The sequence below is a fragment of the Ursus americanus genome, chromosome 21 (assembly GCF_024610735.1).
Source record: "Ursus americanus isolate L20-20 chromosome 21, mUrsAme1.1.p, whole genome shotgun sequence".
NCBI classification, from domain to species: domain Eukaryota; kingdom Metazoa; phylum Chordata; class Mammalia; order Carnivora; family Ursidae; genus Ursus; species Ursus americanus.
This window is the reverse complement of record NC_142147.1, coordinates 25089460-25106553: the sequence shown is the minus strand read 5'-3', so window position 1 is coordinate 25106553 and position 17094 is coordinate 25089460. Positions and strand designations below refer to the sequence as shown.

Genomic DNA, 17094 nt, shown 5'->3' with positions numbered 1-17094 from the left:
CAGGGAATACTGTCAATAGTATTTTACTAGTGTTATATGGTGACAGATGGTAGCTACACTTACGGTGAATGTAGCATAACATATAGAATTGTCAAATCACTATGTTGGACACCTGAAAATAATGTAACATTGTGTCAACTATACTTCAATTAAAAAAAGAAAAGAAAAAAAGAAAAAAAAAGTGCCTCCCTTATATGGAGTTAAAACAAGAATTCAGGCCTTTAAATTCCCACTCTAGTCTTTCCAACAAAACCAAACGCATTTATTTTAATTTTTCTTATGAAAAAAAGTTCAAACATGTTCAAAAGCAGAGAAAATAGACAATAACCTCCATATTCTCATCACCCAGATTTGATAATTCTTCAGATTTTGCTTTACCTCTCCCTTTTTTCATATGAATATTTTACATATATATTCTCTCTGGGCAATGTATAAAATACTTACATGTCACAAGGATTAAATGAAAACATCCTGTCTTTAGCATTATGAAGTCAGGGATCTTAAAACAGCGATTCTCTAATGTCATTATGTCTTCCCTATGTGTTAGTTGAAATTCTGTACAAAAGAAGTTTCCCTCATTAACTGGGACTAGTTACCCAGAAAGACAATTCATATGGTAAAGACAGGATAAATGCTTACTTATATCTTTCCTTTTAGTTACCAATTTTCAGAGCAAGAAGTTAATTCTAATGATATCCACCTACTGATACTGGTTGATTTTGGTTTTCCTTCCTCTCAATCTCTCTCCCTCTCTCTTCATTTGAGTGTCACTGGACTCAATGTCTTTTAACCAATCTCACTTCCTTTTTTTCTTTTTTTTAATGCTCCTAGCGTTTCATTTATCACCAAGGGGAGCCCATTTGTATTTCTTCTTGTGTCCTTTTGACAAAATTCATTAATCTTTGATAGTTTCTTTACTTTCTGGCACAGTAAGATCTCTTGTTGTGACCTTATGTATCACCTGCCAGACTAGAATCAGATCACTCCTTAAGAAGCCCTAGTTCCTTTTAGTGGAGAAGGGTAGTTAGACACCTCAATCTGGACACTAGTCATGTTCATTACTTTTGGGTTACCACTATTTTTAGGCCTGTTCAATGGACAGGTTTGAGAAATACCTACTTTCTTTTTAAAGAAAAATTTTGTAAACAAGAGGGTTTAAACAACAGCCAGACTACTGGCCTTCTCTAAGTATCTTTAAGAGAAGGAAACGTTATCATTTAAGTGCCACTGATCAACAAGGAAAATAACCTGATGACATTAATGTTCGCTTTTGTTTATATACATGATTTCATATGAAATATGTTAATTCCTCCTCAAGTCTTATCTAAATCAATATTTCAACTACAGCAGTTGGGAACCAAATTTAATAACTTCTACTTTGATAGATTGCCTATATATATAGTATAGGTCTGACTCCTCTATTCACATCTGAAATCAGACTTGTCATTTGTGGGAACAACAACAACAAAAAAAAAACCACAAAAAATTTACCCTTGTTACTTTCAAAAAGTTCCTGGGGGTCAAGTTAGAAATGTTTAAGTGTAAGCAGTGATTTTTTTTAAGTATTACATTTAAACAATTACATTTTTTTTAGATTTTATTTATTTATTTGACAGAGAGAGAGACAGCCAGCGAGAGAGGGAACACAAGCAGGGGGAGTGGGAGAGGAAGAAGCAGGCTCATAGCGGAGGAGCCTGACGTGGGGCTCGATCCCAGAACACCGGGATCACGCCCTGAGCTGAAGGTAGACACTTAACGACTGAGCCACCCAGGTGCCCCATTTAAAGTATTACATTTAAATAGCTGTTAATTCTATTCCAAGAAATGATAATGTTTGCATTACCATCCGTGTCACTGATCATAACTTAAAACAAATGTTCCATTCAAAATAGTGGATTGGGAACATATATACTCCCCTTCCTTTCAAGCTCTCTCTGAAATAATGAATGATAGCATAATTTTACTATGAGACAAAACATGGATCTAGACAAGACTAGGAAATCGTAGAATATAGAAGACAAATGAAGGCACAGCTTGTTGGAAAAATTAGAGTTAAAAAGAACCATAGCACAAAACCCTAGAAGCAAGAATGTCTTTCCTGGAGGAGTTCAGGAGGAGATTCAAGACACAATCAATGCAAAGATCAGGCCATAATGAAATGGGAACCCTTGTGAATATGTTCTTCTGATTAGTTTTCACTCATCTTCTGTGAGGTTATGTCTAATCTTCATAAACCCTACTTCTGATGTACTCATTCCCACAAAACCCCAAATGGACACACATCTCATTCCTATGAACTTCCAACATTCTTTTACTTAAGATACAGGAAAATAGGAAATTAAGCCTAAATCTAATGAGAACTATTTATTATCCAGATTGCCCATCTAGACCCAACTCTTGCCTTGGAGTGAAATCAGATGAGACATAGCAGGAGAGCTTAAGCAGCCATATAAAATCTACATGCTGAGATCTGGGGATTAGTTTCAGGTACCAACAACCCTGAGAAGTTCCAGTCATTACTATACTGCCTTGTTTTAAATAAATTGTAGCATTTGATTAACCCAAATATAAAAAGCTCTGTGATTCACTTCGTGAACTAGTCTTAGAATGGAGGGGGCGAATTATAACAGGAGGGTTGTGAGGAGGGTCTATAAACCCTGGCTTTTCCCAGGGGGACCCTAAATTGTCTTGAAAAATACTTTTGAAAATCTCAACATGTACTGACTATTTCTGGGCTAATCAAGCCCCCTTCTTCTCATCTGCTGCCATACCTGTATACCCCTCTCCCCCCAGAAAGTGAGCCCATAATACATATTCTAGCTGTAAGCTCTCCCATTTGAAACAAACATAGAAAATCTAAATAAAATACAATAATTTTTTAAAACCCACAACTACTCTTACAAAAAGAAGAAAGGACATCTTCAGGTACCAGGAAGCAAAGAGTGGGCCAAAAATCAGGGAGGTAAGCACATGAGCTGGCACTATGGTTAGTGTCATGGAGACAGGGAATGTGTTTCAAATTCAGAGACAGAAAATTGCGTGCCCTGTGTCCTGGGAAGTTAAAATAACTCCCACTTCACTTGGAATCCTCAAAGGACTCATCCTTGGTAAAAGGCAGGCTAGAAAGAAATTCTGCCAACATAGGAAGATAACAATGAAGTTTCTCTCTCCCTGGAATCTGGATAGGAAAAAAGTTGTACAAGAATGCCAAATCCCAGAAATTAATGTAGTACAAAATCCTTCTAGCCAGATAAGTTCCAATCCGGGTGCCAAATGCCTCCACAGCACATAAACTCACAATTCAGATTTATAAATATACCATGAAAAAAAAACCCTGCTTCACAAGAGAATTAACAAAACCCATCAAACAAAATATTTACTCTCTTTTAATAGAATCTTATAGATTCTGATCAGATCTTGATGGACTGTGATATGAGTGCATATAAATTATTAAAACCATATAAGGAAGAATAAAAAGCACAGGAAAAGAATTACCCACGGTGAAAAATAACTGGGCAAACTGAAAACAAATTAAATAGAACTTTTTGGAATTAAAAAAAAAAAAATCACTTAGTCACCAAAATCTAAAAACTCAAAGATCAGGTTAAAAGTAGATAAAAATAGATGAGAAGAGAATTAGTGAACTGGAAGATATATCTGAAGAACTTATTCAGGGTGCAGGACAGAGAGAAAAATATGGAAAATGTGAAAAAGTGGGAAAAGTGGTTAAGAGAAATGACCTTTAGAAGAAGTTCTAACATAAATTTAACTGGAGTCCCAGGAGGAGAGAGAGAGAGAGAATGAGGCAGAAGATATATTTGAAATAACGGCAGACAATTTTCCATATGTAATGGAAATCAGATTGATAGAGCTTGATAAAATCCAAGCAGGACACATGACAATAAAACTATATTTAGGGGCGCCTGGGTGGCACAGCGGTTAAGCGTCTGCCTTCGGCTCAGGGCGTGATCCCGGCGTGATGGGATCGAGCCCCACATCAGGCTCCTCCGCTAGGAGCCTGCTTCTTCCTCTCCCACTCCCCCTGCTTGTGTTCCCTCTCTCGCTGGCTGTCTCTATCTCTGTCGAATAAGTAAAAATCTTTAAAAAATAAAAAACCTATATTTAGATGCATCACAGTAAAAGTGAAGAACAGCAAAGACGATGAAAAGGTCACAAGCAAATACTTCACCTTCAGAGGAGAAACAGATTGACAGCTGACTGTTGATTGGCAATGATGGAAGTGAAAAGGACACAGAATAAAAATTTCAATGTATAGGGGCACCTGGGTGGCTCAGTCAGTTAAGTGTCTGCCTTCGGCTCAGATCATGATCTCAGGGTGGATTGAGCCTCATGGTGGGCTCCCTGCTCAGCGGGGAGCCTGCTTCTCCCTCTCCCTGCCCCTGCTCATGCTCTCTCTCTCATTACCTCTCCCTCTCTCAAATAAATAAATAAAATCTTTAAAAAAAATTTCAATGTGTCAAGAGGAAATAACTATAAATACAGACTTCTACAAAGAGTGCAGGAAATATCTTTTAAAAATAAGGATGAAAAAACAGAGTTTGCTAACATTAGGCCATTTACTAAAGGAGAATCTAAAGGATATACTTTGAGCATTATGAAAATTTTGACAGGTTGAAGATAAAGATGTGATAATGTGTGAAAGGCACAGAGGGTAAAAAATGTGTGGGTAAATCTAAAAAAAACTATAAATCTAAATGTGTGGGTAAATCTAACAAAAACTTTAAAAGTAATGACTTGTGGGGTTAAATAAAAATAAAACATGGAAATACTCATATGTAGAGGGTAAATGCAGTTTAAAAGTTTTAAGGTCTTGGAGTGACTCAAGAGTATGGAAATATATTAATTTTAGAATTTGATCAGTTAATATATAATTAACAACAAAAATAAAAAGGAAAGAAAAAAGGAAGAGTGTATATAATTTCCAAATGAGCCATGGGGGGAAGAAACATGGAATAAGTACAAACTAATCCAAAAGAAGGCAAGAGAGGGCAAAAATGCATAGTTGACCCCATCAGTTGAACATCTACATGTAACTTTGACTTCCCCAAAACCTAACTACTGATAGCCTACTATTCACCAGAAGCTTTACCAATAACATAGTCAATTAACACATATTTTGTATCTTACATGTATTATATACTATGCTCTCACAATAAAGCTGGAAAAAAATAAAATGTTAAATTCATAAGAAAGAAAATAAATTTACAATACTGTACTTTATCAGAAAAAATCTACATATAAGTAGACCAGCGCAGTTCAATCCTGTATTGTTCAAGTCACCTGTATTTAGAAATACAAATATAAAATATAAAACCAAAGAACACAAGGTAAAATATATATATAAGGTTATAAAATACAGTATAAGGAACACAACAATATGCTGTTTAAAACCGACATATTAAAACATATAGAAAAACTGAAAGTAAAAAAAAAAGGGAAAATGTAAATGAAAGCAACAGTATGGGGGGAAAAACATTACAACATCTTATGTTATTATCAGGCAAAATAGACAGCAAGTCAAAAATTTACTAGAAACAGAGTGTCATTTCATAAGGAAAATACAAAAAGTCAAAATGTGTATGTACTTCAGGACACAGCTTCAAAATGCATAAAGCAAAAGCTGATAGAATTATAAGGAGAAAGAAGCAAATCGACAATCACAGATGAAGGTTTAACTCATTCCTCTCTCTTACCAATAGGTGAAGCAGACAGAAGGTAAGTAATGATAATGCAAGATTTGAAAAACACAAAACTAAAATTGATCTAATGGAAATATTAGGCTTTACCACATGAAATAGCTAGTATCAGATGAGTCAAAAATTGTCTGAAATTAGTAAAATTGTTACCTAGTACATTTCCTACTGCCTCTTAAGAATTTATGATAGATACATTCTTTAATTTTCTTTGATAATTGGGCTATTTTTGCTATTGGTTATTTTTTCCCCACTATGTAGATATTATGATGTCTTCAAAAGAATTCTAAATACTTATAACAGAAATATATAAATTTAACCAGACATGGTACCATTGAAAGAGGTTACAATAACAATTTTGCCTTTGGTGATGGCTCTCTTAAGTTAAAGAGCTCTTTGCTGGTGGGTCAGAAACTATATTCTGGGGATTTGAATCTCAAAGACCTCTGCTTTCAAAGGTCAATTAAAGGCCCAGTAGAAGCTGGGGCGCTTGGGTGGCTGAGCTGGTTAAGCATCTGACTCTTGGTTTCAGCTCAGGTCATGATCTCGGGGTCCTGAGATTGAGCCACCCCGTCAGGCTCCGCGCTCAGTGGGGAGTCTACTTGAGATTCTCTCTCTCCCTCTGCCCCTCCCTTGCACTCTCTCTCACCTTCTCTCTCAAATAAATAACTAAATCTTAACAAACACACACGCACAGTTCCGGTAGAAGCTAATTCATAATTCATAATTTGAAATCTGTGACAATTCCTCAACCTCTGACTTAAATATAAAACGTTTACAAAATTCGCACAAGTGAACACCCTAACTGCTTAATGATCAAAAAAACAGAGACATTTAGAAATACACCCACTTCTTACTACGGCAGAGACATTTTTAGAGTGAGTCATCATCCGTGACAAAAGCAGCTGTGTGACACTGCAGAGGCCCCAGATGATGGCTGGCAGTTGATGACGCTCCCAAACACGCACCAAAACTCTACCTACTACCGATGTGGTTCTTGTGACTGCGTGTTGGGCGGGGAAGGTCATAGTTGATTATTCTTTTTAAAACTTGAGTTAGTAGCAGTTGCATATGATCAAGAAATTGAAATTGTGCATCAAAAACTGATCTTAAAGTAACCCACTCGTCACAGGTTGCCACGGCAAAAGCCACTGAATTGGGCGACACGTATTAGCCACGTCCAACATTCTCAGCAGACTTTTATCCAATGTGCTGCACCCCTTCGCAGGATTTGGAGTGCTTCCCAATAAATGAAACATTTGCTAGAGAAGTTGTAATTAGAGGATTTGAATAATTTCTACAGTCTAAAAGTGCCAAATTTTACAAACATGAAATCTTCCATCCAGAGAAAAACTATCAATGCTAACTGCACAGATTTTAAATAAATTAAGACTTACTTTTACAAAAAAATGCAGAATTTCCATTTTGACATCCAAAAATAGCAATCTCATATAGTACAACCTAAATAGATAGAACATTGCATCAACCCTACCACAGAACAGGATACACATTTTTTCCAAGCACATGTGAAGCATTTACAGAAATGGGACATATATTGGGTATTGATGATAAAGCAAATATTAGCAAATTTCAAAGAATCGAAGTGACTAGTTACATAATATACTATTACTACTACTACAGAAAACACTGGTATATTCTCTACATGCAGTTAAGCTAGAATCAGTAAAACAAAGGTATCTAGGGAAACCCTCATAAGTTTAGAATTTAGGGGAAACATACACATATATGTTCGTTAATATACATAAACAAGAGAAGAATAAGTGAAAAAATTAAAAACAATGGCTACCTACAGGAAGAGAAGAGGAATGGACAGTAAAAGAAGTTATGATGTTAGCTATGAATATATCTCATCTTATGGATTTGACTTTGGAATCTGATAAAAGTATAAAACAACATTAAATTTAAAAATGCAATCCTTAAAAATTGAAATTAAAGTGCAACAATGTCACCTAATTGCATCTAGTAGGCAACATTGTCCCTTAAAGAAGAAAGATTTCAAGTGCCTTAATAATATATACACTAAAAATTTCAAACTGTTTTCAACAATCATATTGTTAGTGATAGTTTTGGTTTCATTATGCTGAGACTGTTCTACGTCTATCGTGGGATACGGAAATAAGAAATCATACTGGCACAGGGATTTTCAGCATGGGAGAAAGGATATATGGATATAAGGTTGATGAAGGTAATTAAAAACCTGGAGTCCTAAACCTGAATTGGAAGTATCAGTATAGACTCATGATAATAAAAACAAAACAAAACAAAACCATGTCCTAACTTTGTCTATTGAAAACTCTTAAAAACCATGGCAGGCCTACTATCAATGAACTAGTCTCCCATCAAGATTGTGGTCTCTTAATTATTTTCAGCTAAGAGGAACCAGAGCTCCTTAGAAATATAATTGATTCCCAGTCTGGGACAAAATTGTACAAAATGAACATGGAACATCTTATCATGCCACAAAGGAGGGTGCCAGTGATGACTAAAGCTGTATCAAAAGGTAATAAGAGCCAAATTAAAGAGATTCCCAACAGTCACAAATGGGACAACATGAGCAGCATTATCATTACCAATAATAACTTTAGCCCATCTAAACAGATCAACATATTAAACTTCATGAGTTCATAAAATTACTTTTGATGACATTGGTCATCATTATTTTAGAAAATCAACCCTTATTTGAAAACTGGTAAATAAAGGGAAAGAATCAAATATTTGCCCTGTATTTCCTATATAAACTTTACCCGTAGTCAAATATTTGCCGAGGAGGTTATTTTGCTCTAAGAAATGTGCTGGCTAATAAACAGAACGTAAATGACAGAATATTGCCATTTTGAAACCTCTGATGAATTAATAGATAAAGGCAGTAATCATCAATAGCTGTAATATCACACTAAACAAATTAGATATCGTGTGTCTCCTTATAAAAGTATATCTCACCCCATATTTTATGAAAAGAAAAAAAATCAAGCCAGCATCTAATTAAACCTGTAGATCTAACTAAAAATTTACACCAAATAAGGGAACAAAACACATTAAATGATAACAAAGGGATGCAAAGGGCAAAATCCAAATTGTGGTAAAATCTAAGGGACAAATGATTTGTTTTCTTTAATCAACCAAGTTACAAATAAAACAAAGCAAAAATTAGGAAGTAAAAGAGAGAGAGATGGGGAATCTATAGATAAAGAGTTAAGATACATTTTGATGAATGAACTGTATAAACTTAAATCTTGATTCAAGGAAATGGTAAAAAAAAATGAGACAATTAGAAAAATGAACACTGGATATTTGATGATATTAAGGAATTACTGTTAATAATCTTTAGACATGAAAATGGTGTGGTGTCCACATTTTGTAAAGAAGTCCTTAGTTTTTACAGATACATTCAGACAGTTGCAAATGGAAAGATAGGTATGGATATTTCTTTAGGTAAATATTTGTCTAGAGGCGCCTGGGTGGCTCAGTCGTTAAGCGTCTGCCTTCGGCTCAGGGCGTGATCCCCGCGTTCTGGGATTGAGCCCCACATCGGGCTCCTCCGCTGGGAGCCTGCTTCTTCCTCTCCCACTCCCCCTGCTTGTGTTCCCTCTCTTTCTGGCTGTCTCTCTCTCTGTCAAATAAATAAAATCTTTAAAAAAAAAATTTGTCTAAATAATGTGGATAAGGGGAATAGGAGGGATACAGAGGAAATAAGATGTCATGCATCGATAGTTGCTCAAGCTGGATGATACATACATTAAGGCTCACTGAACTACAGTTGACCCTTGAACAATGCGGGGGTCAGGGGTGCTGACCCCCCACATAGTCAAAAATCCTTGTATAACTTTTGACTCCCCAAAACTTAACTACTAATACCTTACTGTGGACCAGTAGTCTCACTGATAAGACAGTCAGTTAACACATATTTTGCATATTACATGTCCTATATAATGCATTCCTACAATAAAATAAGCTAGAGAAAAGAAAATCTTATCAAGAAAATAATAAAGAAGAGAGAATACATTTACAGTACTGTACTGCATTTATAGAAAAAAATCCACATATAAATGGACATGTGCAGTTCAAACCTGTGTTGTTCAAGGGTGAAGCGTATTTCCTACTTTTTGTACATATTTGAAATTTGCTATGAAAAAACAAAAATTAAACTTTTTCTTATTATTTAGAGATATACAGTAAAATATTTATTGAGAAAATGCTACATGGGCTGGACGTATACCCTGCAAAATAATCTAAGGGCAGGGGGAAAGTGGGTAGGGGTATAGATAAAACAAGAATGATCATATATCAATAACTGTTGAGATTAAATAATGGGTACATGATGGTTCATTTTACTATTCTACTTTTGCATATGTTTGAAGTTTTCCACAATGAAAGGGTTTGGTTAAACAAAAAGTAGAAAGCAGGAAAGCAATAAAAATGAGTAGGAGCAACACATGGAACTTGGAAATAAATACGCAGTGAAATGATTCAACAAAACACCAATTTTTAACTTTTGAAAGAATTAATAAAACCAGTAAACCACTGGTAGACAGAAGAAAAAAACAGAAAAGATATAAAAACTGTGTTATTAATGAAAAGAGAGATTACTTATAGATTGGACAGATATAAAAATCTAAGAGGAAAGCGCTACCAAACTTTTATCAATAAATTTGAAAATTTAGGTAAACTGACAAATTCTTAGAAAAATCTAACTTACCAAAAGTGACTCAAAAAAGAAAAAGAAAAACCAAATAAACATTTTAAACATAATGTTTAAACATAAACATTTTTAGTATTTATTATTATTTTTTTAAGTAGGATCCATATCCAGCATGAAGCCCAACATGGGGCTTGAACTCATGACCCTGAGATTAAGACCTAAGCTGAGATCAAGAATCAAACACTTAACTGACTGAGCCACCCAGGCACCCCTAAACATAAACATTTTTAAAACAATTCAGTCAGTAATCAAAAACCACTCACACAGAAAACTAAGGCCTTCAGTAGTTTACCAATTCAGTTTTCCCAATCAGGGAACAAATATTTTTAATTAATTTATGAGGCTAACGAACTTATGAGGCTAACAATTAATTAATTATATGAGGCTAACAAAACTAAAAAACAAACTCTGACCGGGATCTTGTGAGGGAAGAAAAATTACAGAAAACATTACATAAAAATAAATAGATGCAAAATTCTAACTAAAGTATTAACAGACCCAAACCAGCAATATATAAAAATGATAATATGCTGTGCCCAAGTAGGACTTATCCCAGAGATGAAAAGTTTGTTTAAGATCAGAAAAGTAATTACTGTAAGTCACTACATTAACAGATTAAAGAGAAAAGTATGTTTTACTCGATAGATGCAAAAAAAGAATTTGATGAAATTCAACATCAATTCAATATGAAAACTTTTAGCAAAATAGAATTAAAAACCCTTTGCCTGATAAAGGGTGTTTACCTCCGGCAAACATCTTATTAATGGTGAAATATTGAAAGCCTTCTTTTTGAAATGGACACTAAGAAAGGATGCCCACTCCCACTGCTCCTATTCACATTCTGGTGGAGGTCACAGAGAGAGCAAGAAGAGAAATAAAAGGTATGATTGGAGAGGCTGAAACAAAATATTCAAATAAGATATGATTGTGAAGGTAATAAATTAAAAGGAATTCTAAAGATAAATTATTAGGAGAATTTAGCAACGTTACTCTGGATCAACATGCAACAAGCAATTGCATTTCTATATAATTCAACTACAAGTTGCAAAATTAAATTTTAAAAAGATATTATTTGCAGTTACATAACCACAAAATGTGCCTATTAATAAATCCAAACATTTATTGGAATAATTTTAAAAGATCTAAATAAGTAGGGAACCATGCCACATTCATTGATGAAAAGTCTCAAAGGAGAAATAATATCAGTTATCTCGCGGTGAATCCACAGATAGGCAATGTCAACGAAAATTCCAACCAACAGGGGTTTTATTAGCTGAAATTTACAAGAGTAATTAAGACCAAAATAAGACTAGGAAGAGATAAGACTTGTCCTACCAGAGTTTGTATAAACCCATATCAATTACAACAGTGTGATGTTAATGGACATGAGATAAACTGACTGATAGAACAGAATGGTCTAGAAGCAGATCTGGAAATGTATAGCTCTAGATATGTGACAGAGGCAATATTGCAGAATTGGTGTAGAAAGGAGCAACTTTCCCACACATGACGCTGGGACCACTGGCTACCCATGTGGCTAAAGATAAAATTAAGCCCTGTGCTAAGACCATAAGTAAATACTGGTAACAATAGGTTACAACAACAGCATTAACAGATAAAAACCTTATTCTTAGAAACAAAAGCACATTTCTATTTATTTCATGGCTCAAAAGAGAAACCATAATGGAAGCTAGAAAATATTTAGAACTCAATGATAATATTATATACCAACATTTGCAACACATACATTTATATATGGCGTATATAAATATATTTAACATAGTGTATGTAGAGTGTAAATATTTTGCAGAATGCAGAAAGAACTCCTGAGGGAAAAAATTACTAACTTAAATGCATATATTAGCAAAGACAAAGTCTAAAAATTGAGGACCTAAACATCTAACTCAAGAAGTTAGAATAGCAAGGGAGACAGAAATGGAGTGGCCAGAAAAACTATAGAATTTGCCTAAATTTCATCTAGGGTCAGGGAAGTTTAAGCCCACCAGTGGGTATGTTGGTTTCCTACAGGTATTGTAACACATTACCACAAACTTGGTGGATTAAAACAACAGAAATTTAGTCTCGCACAGTTCTAGACACCAGAAGTCTGAAATAAAGGTGTCAGTAGTGTTGGTCCCTTCTGGAAGCTTTGAGGCTGAATTAGTTCCATGCCTCTCCCCTAGATTCTGTTGGCTAAGGCAGTCCTTGTTGTTCCTTGGCTTGTGGATACATCATTCCCATCTCTATCTTCACGGCTCTTCTGCTCTGTCTCTGTACATCTCAAATCTCCCTCAACTTTCTCTTATAAAGACATCAGTTTTTGGATTTAAAGTGCATGCACCCTAATTCCTGAAACTAATATTACATTATGTTAACTAACTAGAATTTAAATAAAAACTTGAACCCCACCCCCTCCACCCCACCTAAATTCAGGGTGATATCATCTCCGTTTCCAAATGAGGTCACATTCACTGCTCCTAGGGTTGGGTCTTGGACATACCTTTTGGGGGCCACAGTTCAATCCACTATAGTGGGTTTGAAGTGGCAATTAATATGAAGAACAAGTACTTTGTGTTTATACACCACAGAGACCAGTTCATACAAGAAACCAATTCTAAGGGCTGTGAGTATTGGAAAGTTAGAGACACATCGTCATTTGTTGTAGTTGATATGATCATCTATGATAGAAAGCTCAGAAGAACCACAGATAAACTATTAGAACTAATAAAAAATGTTCAGCACTGTGCCAGATATAAGATCAACTAAAAAAAATCAATAGCATTTCTCTACCAACAATAACCAACTAGAAACTCTAGTAGAAAACAAGATGCCATTCACAATAACATCCCAAACTAAAAAGTATCAAGTAATAAATCTAACACAAAGGACACAAGACCCTACTAGGAACAAGTTCTAAAATATATTAAAGGATACAAAGTATATCTGAATAAGAAAGGGATAGATCCTATTCATGGATGTAACAATTTAGTATTACAAAGGTATGAATTGTTCTAAAATGGGTCTGAAAATTCCCTATAATTTCAATCAAAATTAAGCCAGGATTTTAAAAAGATGAACAAAATTACACTTAAATTTATATCAAAGTGTATGTAAGCAGAATAAAAAATGTGGAATTCATTCTAAGAATATCAAGATATAAAACAAAGACATGACACAGAACCGGCACGATGGGATATGTTCTAAGAACAAACAAATAACCAGTGAAGGAGTGTATTGTTGACTAAGTTGTTTGGGGAAACTGATTCACCAGAGGGAGAAAAATCAGGTGGATTCCTATGTTACATCATATTCAAAAGGGAATTCCAGGAGGATTAAGAAGCGTAGAACAAAAGATAAACACTATAAGCTAAAAAAAGAAGAAACACTATAAACTGAAAGATCAAGAAAATATCTGTGATGTTGAAAGGTGGTAGGGAAAAGAAATTGTACCATAAAAATACTGAAGGTATGACAACATCAAATTTACCAATTTCTAATAAATGAGAACCATCGGTCTAAAACCAATGGAGGTTTAACATAAAAAATATACAGTGAAGAAATGAATGATGAGAAAATGATGGGAAACCAGCAGGGGAAAAAACGGACAAAGGATATGACTAAGCAATTCAAGGAGGGAAAACATCCGAATGTTTATACACGTATGAAGAATTAATCTTGCCAGCAATAGGGAAAAATGTATTTGAAAACAACAGTGAGATGCCACATTACCCCTAGGAGACTGGGAAACATTAGAAAGTGGAATTATATGAATCCTCATACACTGCTGGTAGGAGCATAAAATGGAAGAGGCTTTTTGAAGAGCGACCCAACTGGCTTAAACAGCCTTGCATCCAAGTATGACTCAGCAGTTCCATTTCTCATCAAAACCCCAGAGAAGCTCTTGCATAGGTCTCCAAGGGAGTATGTGTGAGAATACCTGTCTTAGGGTTGCTGGAACAAGCAGATTTCCTGAGGATGCTTTCACTGCTAGTAATGGAGCTCATTATCTCCCCTTTCCCACACATAAATAACTTCTCCATTTGTGTCCCTCTTTCTGTCAATAATATCACCATCATCCCTGTTACCCAAGCTTGAGACTGCTTGCCTGACTATTAATCATCTCATTTATTTCTGCCTTCATTCTCCTCTTCCAGGTCAGCACATCTCACAGGCCAGATGATAGCCTCCAGTGTCCTCTGGGAAAGGGCGCCAATACTGCATAGTCGCTAAATCCAATGGACAATGTTTAACCTTCGTCTTACTTGACCTCTCGGCTGCATTACAAAAAATTAACAATTCCCTTCTTGAAACACCGTTTTCCCTTGGATTCCATGACTCCATTCTATTCTGGTTTTCATCCTACTTTCTTGGTCACATCCCTTGGTCCCAACTGGCTGCCCATTCCTTAACTGTTTATGCAAATACTGTTCTGGCTAGACCTTCTTCTATTCGGACTCTACTCACACTCAATTGCCATTAATATGCTGATGGCTTTTACACCGTTATCTGAGTCCCGATATTTTGATACTCTAATTTACATCTCTTTAAGAGATATAAATATATTCTGGATGGATATCTCCTACTAAGTATCTCCCAAGAGCCTCAAATTCACTTAAACTGAACTCACTGTCTTAACCTCATGCACACATTCACCCCCTCCACTGATTTCTAACTCACTGAATCATTGATGTGGTTGTCTTCGTGTGATGGTCACCTGTGGCACCTTCTCTTCCTCAACTCTGCATCCAATCAATCTGGAGTCCAATAGATTATGCTTCCTAAATAGCTCTTGAACCTGGTTTCTTCTCTCCATTCCTAATGCCACTGCTACAGACCAGGCCCACAATTTCCCTCTCCCTGATAACCAATTTCTAATCTCTTCTCCACAAAACAGCCCTTGGGAGGTTTTCTAAAATGCAATTTTTACTAAGTCATTGCCCTTAGGACAGAGTTTACACCTGCTCCTATCTCTCTGCCTAGCTTCAGTTCTGACCTCTTCCCCCACTCCTACCTACACTGGACTGGCTATCCCCACCCACCACCTTTCCTCTTGCACGGAAGTTCTTTTAGGTTCTTGTAATGGCCCTAGCTTCTGGACCTTCAAACATGTTGCCTGGGGTACCCTTAGTGCCCTCTTTGCCACCTGTCCCCCCCACCTCAGCTTTACCCTGCTTCATCACAATACACATATCTATTATCCACTTCTCTGTCTTCTCTATTGGACAAGAAGCTTCTAGTGGGTAGGAAATGTTATTGTAACTGACCATCATATTCTCAGATCTCCTATAAGCCTCAGAGTTCAGCACATGATAAATATGTGTTGCACAAATGAATGAATGAATGCAACCTATCTACCTCTGCCTTATTGATTCTACTTCAAGGATCAAGCACGGTCTATCACCGCCTTTAAAAAAAAAATCAGTGACTCCTCACTGCATGCTGAACAAAGTTCTAATGTTTTAGGCATTAGAGTCCCACAAGCATTCATGATTCCCAAGGTCTGCTCCAGCTGACTCTTCTGGATATTGTTCACCATCACATGTTCTATTTTCCAGCCAACCTGAATAATTCATATGCTGTATGTACCCCTGTGATTCTTACCTCCCTGCCCTGGTTCATGCTGCTTCCCAAACTCCCAGGACATCATCTCCACATGTCTTAGTCCTACATATCATTTAAAACCCAACAACCATGTCATCTTTTCCACAGAGCTTTCCCTGATCTTGCCCTCTGGAAACTGTCTCCCCCTCTCTGGGCTTCCACAGCATTTGACCCGTATATTTCTAATGAGCCTTATCACTTTGTATCAATAGACCATATATTTGCATTTCTCTTTTCCTACTCAGGACAGCAAGCAACTTCAGAGCAGTAAATTTATCTTTTCAAAAATCTGTATGTACTGAGTTGAATAGTACCCCCCCCCTCCAAATTCATGTCCACCCAGAAGCTCAGAGGATGGCCTTATCTGGAATATGGTCTTTGAGGACATAATTATCTGAACTAAGATGAGGGCACATTGGATGAGGGCAGCCCTGGATCCAATGGCTGCTGTCATTATAGGAAGGCATGTGAAATCACAGGAGAGCAGAATGTCATGTGAAGACAATGGTGTAGATTGGAGCAATAACAAACCGAGGGTTGCTGGCAACTACCAGGAGTTAGGAAAGAGGCATGGAATCGATTTTCCCCTAGGGCTTTCGGAGGGAACATGACCCTGAGGACACCTTGATTTCAGACTTCTAGCCTCCAGAAATGTGACAGAATAAATTTCTATTGTTTTAGTCACCTACTTCATGGTAATTTGTGACAACAGCTCTAGGAAATGAATACACTGTGCATCCATGAGTTCAGTATAGCTTTGGGGTGCTAATTTAAGTAACTGCTGCATGAGTAAATGAATAAATATCGAGGCCTATACCACATGACTCTGGGACACAGAGTGACATTGTCACTGTCCTTATAGACATTTGGGATGGCCCCTGATGGCTACCAGACAACTCTTCATGAGGTCATGCAGAAAGGGTGAACTACTTCCAAGGTTGATTTGATATGGGAGAGGAGATTAAGGGCTCCTGTTAGGCAGTCAGGGTACCCTTGCTCCCAGCGCAGCTCAGAAGTGAGGGGCAGGGCAGTTGGGATAAGGCAGATCTTTAAGGGAGA

At 36.3% G+C, this 17094-nt stretch overlaps 1 protein-coding gene across 9 annotated transcripts in view; it reads right to left on the bottom strand.

Moving 5' to 3' along the window:
• Window positions 1–17094, bottom strand: part of ZFHX3 (zinc finger homeobox 3) — a 1292716-nt gene that overhangs the window by 675980 nt on the left and 599642 nt on the right. The gene's annotated exons all lie outside the window — the stretch shown is intronic.